Raw genomic sequence first — 7,725 nt, 5'->3', positions numbered from 1 at the left:
TGATGCAGTATTTACTAATGAGTGAGCATTGGTAATTATAACAGAACAAAATACCTTTCATATTCAAAAATGTTTGTCTTAGCCTACTCCACTAGTTCATTTTTCTTGTTCTTCATTTTTTTCCTGTAACTTGTTTACTGAAATATTTTATTTTGCATGCAAAGTTGGTGTATGTTATTCTTTTCTCTTTCAAGTACTGCAAAATCTTTAAGAAACATATTCTTAAAAAAGAATGTTCAGGATGATATTTGGTTCTCTGAAAAGGGAAAAGGAATAGGTTTATCACACTGCATGTTTAGTTAAATTTGTTGTGTTTAAGATATATCATTTTAGAATGATTTTATTCTTTTTTATTGTAGCAATGGTTATTATTTGTTGCAAGTTGCTTTGAGACGCTGATGAGGCTGGTTAAGTGGAATTTTCATTTTTTTTAAGAAGAACTTGAATTCCCATTGATCTAACTGGATGCATCATTTGAGGAAGAAGGCGGATGTTAGTTTGGAGTGACTAGTTTTTACACATGACAAGTGATGTGCAACTGCAGCTGGTCAGGGGTTGGTATCCAAAGAGCTCCTAGCACCGCATGCCATTCCAAAGAGCCCCCACCCTCAGGAATTGCTTTCCAGCAGGTGAAAGCGGCCGAAGTAGAAAGGAGGACAGGAGAGACTCAATAAACAAGCACAACTCCACTTTGGATCCAAGCCAATGTGTCTGTTTGGCCAAACAACTGGCCATACTGCAGAGATTAACACATGGCTTCTTTCAAAGTCAATATTGAAACATAAAGTCCAAGATTTATCTTTAAAACTTTGACATTTCAATATAAACTTTTTAAAAATGTCCCACTAGGTCCTATACTGCTGCATCACTTTTAGGGTGTGTCCCCCCCTTCCACCTGTTGGGTTTAAAGCTGGTTTTTTAAAATAAATAAATGACAGATGTGTTGCAAATATAAAACCTACATGAGCTGCAAATGCTCATTCAAATCGCAAGTACTTTCTTCAGCCACATCAACATGTCTCAGTGGAGAAGTCTGAATGACAACATTTGAATCCCTCTCGGCTCTATAATTCTATAATGATATGAATATGTGAATGGTTTTTGCTCAGAAAGTTGAGTAATGAATTAAAAAGCCCTTCCCTTGCTGATCCTAGGGTGGATTTTTATGATTGGGTTTTTTTAGGCATGTGTTCTGTGTGACTGGAATTTATTTCATCAGGCCCTCTGCTGCTGAGTTCACCAGAGAACAAACAAATCATCTGGAGAAATGGGGTTTAGTGGGCTGTCACACAACATCTGAGAGCATCAGGTTCTTGTGCAGTGAACAATCAGCATTCCTTCCATTCAGAGAAGTCTGGTCAATATTGTTACAGATTACTATCATTAAGAGATGGAAAGGGAAAACCCATACATTAAAAGAGAAAGCAATGCTATTCATGACTGGTAGGAAATTGCATCTTTATTTACCAGCAATACTCACATGGAATAAAATATCCAGTCCAAGCAATTCCTTCAAAAGGAAGTAATATTTTCTAAAGAAATCCATTTTCACCAATTTTGATTATTTAAGAAAACCTTTAAAAATAACTGTTAAGCATTTTGTAGCCAAATGTTTGTGTAGTGAACAGAGCTTTTGTGTTGCCCCACTGCAGGTGTGAAGAAAGACAAGATGTTGGTAGGAGAGCAGGGCAGGAGAAGCTGCAGGTGCACCTTAACTGGAAGCCACAGGCCTGCTGAGATAAAGATATTTGGATAGTGGCGACCTAGAAACCAGACAAGATATAAACTCAGAGCAAACCATATTGATTCCAATTATTTACAATGTGAGTCCAATGATAACCAAAACCCAGTGTCACAGGAAAGGGCTGTGAAGTCTCATCAGCACTAGCTGGGTAAATAAAAAACTATTATTTGTTATAGTATTCATTTCTGCCACAATGAAGCCAAAATGGGACAGCGATGCTTTTGTAACAAGCAACATAAACTGTGCATCTTATATGTGAACTGGAATGCACTTTTCCCACTGCTCCATGCATGTGCCTAACAAGTATAACAGCAAACCTTTTCTCTCTAAAGGCAGAGGGAATAGTGTGAGCAGAGTTAACAGGATTACATCATAATTATAATACTTTGTTCTTGAAATGTTGCCCTTGGAACAAGAAGACACACCAGGTGATGCTCGTTGACAGCACACCTTTCGTACGGCTCTTTTGCAGACTTCTAACGGCTGCCTTTTATGGTTGTTGACAAGCTAGGACCAGACTTGCACACATGTTCAGAATGCCTTTGAGATTAGGGGATGGATTCAGGGCTCAACCAGACTTCCTTTTCACCCCACCATGAAAACCTGCTCTTACCGTTGAATGGGAGCAAACCGCAGAAAACCCAAATTAACATTTGCGCGTTCAGACCTTTAAACCTCCCCCTTAAATAAATTCAGACAAGACTCAAATTTTGGTTTGTTTTTTGGCAGAATTTAGGCCACAACTTTATTGATTACAGAAGGTGAGTGGTTGCATAGGCTCTGGTTCGTCTAGCTCCCTGCACCCTTGCAGGCAGCGCTGATCCAGGGCACCAGCATAGGTCAACCAAGGGTGAACACCTGAGGTAGGTGAAAAGCCCGGGAACAGACTCTGTTCACTACCCAGATGCCCCCCTGGACTCAGGCATGGGCACAACCCCCTCTCGGGGGTTGACTAAACCAGTTGAGTTCCTGGATTCCTTTAACGGAATACCCTTCACATAGGGATGGTGAGACCACTCTCCCATCCCTATCACCTGAACCAGAGCCTATCCGCAACCTTACAAGTTGTGACGATTTGCTATGCGGCAGGCAAACCCAAATGGCAACAGCCAATCAGCCAAGTGGGGAAAATTCCTGCCGTGCCCCTGTCCCAACGACAGACGACACACAATGGCATAGCAAGGTCAAGCACAAAGCCCTAAATATAGGGAGAGGTGGGTGGGTGTTCCAATGCACGCACTGAAAGAGGAAGCTCTGGGTCACGTGCATAGGTATATATAGCCCCCTTGATCCATTTAGCTTGCGTCCCATCGGCCTGATTAAACCCAGTATCAAGGGACCTACCAACTGGGTGTTGTGGCTAATCAATTGACCCACCCACAACACAGGGTTTCGTTGCCAGGTCTCATCGCAATACGTGCCCTCTTTAAGGGAGGACCCAGTTTGTTCCAAAAAGAAGAAGAAGAGAGCATTCTGACCTAGTGCTTTGAAGCTCTGACCTATGCCTAGGGCAAAAGGTATACAGTATGTGGATGAGCCCTCAGTGTCGGAGCACCTGCTTTGTATTCAGCAGGTCCCAGGTTCAATCCTTGGCATTTCCAGGTAGGGCTGGGGAAGAATCTTGTCTTAACACCCTGGAAAGCCACTGCCAGTGGGCACAGACAATGCTGAGCTATTTTTGGACCAATGGTCTGATGTGATGTGTAAGGAAGCTTCCTGAGGGATTGATTGTTCCTATTCATTTGCCATTTTCATGGTTTTATCAGGCCTAGAAAGACACTTCAAAGATATGCCACCCCTTCAGTCTACCAAAGCTCCTGGAGTCTTCAGGTCATACCTGGAGGTCTGATAACCGAAGAGGAGGAGGAGGAAGAAGAAGAAGAGTTTCCCTTGCTTCCTGTTTTCCATCTATCAAGGAACCTGCCCGTTTTGTCTAAGGACAGGTGCATCTTGGTAACAACAAGTATTTGGTCTAGAGATGCGGGAATCAGTCATTGCGGTTTCTTCATCCAACAGGACTTGCTGCAAAGCACCTGCAGAGCACCTAAATAGCTCCTCCTTAAGACTGTGACCAGATGCAGACTCCCTAGCTTCAACCTGAGCCAAATGTCCTCCTTCCCTCACCTGCGCCCTCCTTTGCTTCCTATGATGAAGAGCTCTCCAAATCTCCAAAGCTTACATACAATTTTCTGTTATTGTGGTTGGCCTAAAAAAGTAGTCCCTTAATATGGATTTAGATTGTTGTCCATATCTGCCTCAAGCTTCTGGAAAGAATAAACGCATACTATGTATTTTTTTGGTGCAGCCCACTTTAAAATGCATGTGTTTTACCTAAGTCTAAACAGTGAAGTAAGAATTGGCCTCTGGAAAAGCATCCGTACGCCTGGAAAAAAGCCCGGTGGCGTAGCATGGGTTGACAGCACCCAGGGCCATGCGGGAGGGGGGGTGTTGGGTGGGAGGGAGGGAAATGGACTGAGCACGCATGCGCATTCAACTGCCAACAAACAGCATCTGCATCACCTAGGAGATCACAGCTGCAGAGATAAGTAAAAAAGAATAGTTTCATTGTCTGGAGACGTCACTTCCTGGTTTGCATGGAGAAGCCATTCTCAGCAGATCCCAATGAGGAAAGCATGCAGCTGTATTGAGGCAGCACTGGGTGTTGAAATTAAGCGTCCCTTAACTAGTTTGTGCCCAAGGCAACCACCCCTGTGGCCCCACCACAGAAAACCCCCCCACACACTCTTTTTAAGAGTATGCTATTTCATTTTTGTACAGTGGTACCTCGGGTTAAGAACTTAATTCGTTCCGGAGGTCCGTTCTTAACCTGAAACTGTTCTTAACCTGAGGTACCACTTTAGCTAATGGGGCCTCCCGCTGCTGCTGCACCGCCACCGTGTGATTTCTGTTCTCCTCCTGAAGCAAAGTTCTTAACCCGAGGTACTATTTCTGCGTTAGCGGAGTCTGTAACCTGAAGTGTCTGTAACCCGAGGTACCACTGTACACCTTCTAAAATTTGTTTTGCTATCCTCCTAAATTCCACCTCACCAAGTAATAATGCTTGAACTGCCAAACTTTTTTCCTTATTCCTTGCAGCTCACATCCTTGCTGAGCAATGAATTATCTCCTTGCAGCATATTCAGGGGGGAGAAAGTGGACCTTGTAACAGCCTGAGCTTTTCTATGGCTGCCTAAAGAGTTGCCAGTCTGGATTGCATATTTTAGAGCAATGTGCACCTGAGGAAAAAAACTCACCTGGTGAGCAAGCTCCTTTTCATTTAGAAAGAAAATCCCTCAATTTGTGTTTGCTTTACAATTTTAATTCGGCACTTAATTAAAGCCAACAGAGGATAAAAATTAGAGCAACAACTTTTACATTTTGCTCCAGGCATTCTTTCACTTTTCTCAAAAGAACATAGGCCCCTTTCCTAAATATATATTTAGATTATGATGACTGTACTGCATGCTCCTTTTCGTTAGGGAAGTTTTTTTTTCTTTCTCACATGGCATACCCTGTACAAACTCAATTCTCCACTGGTACCACAAGTAGTACAAGGGAAGCACAGCCAGCTCCCTTATTGTTCAGCAAGAGGGACTGGGCAGGCAACTTCCAAGCCAAAATATTTATCAGCCCAAAGGTAGTACTACAGAAGCTTGAACATTACAGGGGTTTGTGTAAAGGGGAGGAAAAATCCATTTTCAGGTTGTTAAGAAGAGAAAACTAAGATGCCTTGCTAGGTTCTGCTAAACAACTGCTCAGGCCCAAACTGCTCATGACGGCCACAAACTCCTGGGTGGGATTCAACCAATGTGTCCCATCAGTAGATGCTCTGTACAACAGCTTCCATTTGTGCAAAGGAGCTTTCCCTTCTATGCTTTCCCAGCACCCTCTGAAACTGGATCTGGGGGGCCAGGAGAAGCCCCAGAACCAGAGGTGCTAACTTGAATGAAATAGTGGGGGGGGGGGGAGGTAAGCTCTGCCCTGCATAATTCATCACGTGATGCAATGTATGTACACCATTTGAAATGCAATGCCCATCAACTTTAGGGGGCCTGGCCCCCTCAAATGTTTTATTGGGGGGCTGAAGACCCCTTGGCTCCTAGGATTTGGCTCCTATGTATGTGTGCCATCACTTTGTCCCATGTTTTGTTTTGCTATTCTTCTCAATGAGCACAATGTGTTTAACCAGCAAGCTGACAAGAGAGTGGCCATCTTGAATAAGGATTCGTTCGAGGCACATGTTGCACAGCAACATGTGAAACAATCCTAAATTAGAATGGTAGCGGTGCTTGATGCAGGGAAAATAGCATACCCATTAACTGTCAGCAGGTTTAGTGTAACATATGGAATTCTGCCAGCACACAATGTGTGCCAAAAAGCACATTTACACCCAGACAGCTGCATAAAGGGATTTGGCTCTACAAGTAGCAAGGTTCAGTAAGCAGCACATTTCCAAAGCATTACGAGTGCATTGATTTTGGTTGTGCAGAGTGTGCTGAGCCTGTGTCCAGCATGAATCCAATAGACGGGGTCTTTTCTTCCTGTTGTGGCTGAAACAGCAACACTGCATGTTTGTATCTGCAATGCATATGTGGCTGTGCCCATTCTCATATCATAGCCAAAAGACGCTGTTTCCTTCTTAGAGGCTGGCAGTGTCTAACATGTTGCTGTTCCCTTAGCGATTGGTAGCAATTTCCTTCGTCTTGCAGATCTGGGATCTTCTTTTCAAATTTCATTGTATCATTGGTCGAGAGCCAATTCACAAGACTATCAGTCGCATGGTAGATTTGCAATGGCATTCAGAATGCTTAATCCTGCATATGAAGGCTGCACGGCCAGCTGGTGAAAAATGAAGAGCCAATATATGCTCAGGAATTTCAAGAGTTATCACAAGCCCAATGATCAGCAGATCTCATGGCATGCTGTACCCAAGGTCATTACTTTAGCTCCTGTTAAAGATGCCTCAGTTTTGATCACAGTTTATGAATACCATTCCTGTGAGGTCTGATTCCTACAAGAAGCAGTCTCTAATTCACCACAACTGTCCTTTTAAAAAAGGAAAGGAAAAGCATCATTGTATTCTATTCATGTATCTTATTGATTCAGTTAACTTATGTACAGTTTCATAGTTCAACAGAAATATCTGTTTTGTGTACATATTGCAACAAAAAGAACCAATATAAAAATTACAATACGTACTATATTATTGTTGTTGTTGTTGAAATTATTTTAAAATGCTTCCATTCTGCTCCAAGGTAGATGGTGACCACCACCTGTGTTCTGCTGCAATACCACATGAAGGGAAGAGGCAATAGCTTAGTAGTAGAGCATGTACTCTGCATTTTACAAATCCCAAATTCCATCCTTAGTGATTTCATTTAAAAGGTTTTCAGGCAGAATAGGCTGGGAGAAGTTCTTACCTAATAACTTATAAATTCATCATCACTCAGAGTAGGTGAACCAAACTTTTGACTCATTAAATATAATCTCCTATTCAAGAAAGTGTTGCCAACTAGATCAGGGTTTTATGGGACAGTTATGATTTTGGACTATGGCCACTGTGGCTGGTTTTGTGAATACTCATTCTGCCATTTGGCTTCTCAGCAAGGGGACAGGTGCACAGTGGCAAAGTCGCTGAGTGTTCTGGGGGTCCCAGGCATGTGAATCTATGTGCTGAACACTTGAAAAGCCCTCTGTCTGGTAGCACCCTAAGATTAACTCAGTATCAGCACTTGAGGTACATCTCTCTCCCTACCAGCAAATATCTTGCTGTAGATCATAATGGTATAGAGTTAAATGGCAGGATTAGTAGTGCTGAGAAGTAAGAAGCTGACTGTCGCACTAATCTAGGACTCCTTGGATTATTACATGGATTTCCTCTGTAAAAGTTGTATAGAGTGTGCAAGCAATAGCACAGTGATTTCTACCTGAGGCAAATGAATAAAATCACAAGCAGAAGCAAGCCAGCTTTTTGTAGGAGA

This window comes from Podarcis filfolensis, assembly GCF_964270895.1.
Source record: "Podarcis filfolensis genome assembly, chromosome: 3".
In the NCBI taxonomy this organism is placed as follows: Eukaryota; Metazoa; Chordata; class Lepidosauria; order Squamata; family Lacertidae; genus Podarcis; species Podarcis filfolensis.
This window is presented reverse-complemented; position numbering follows the sequence as displayed.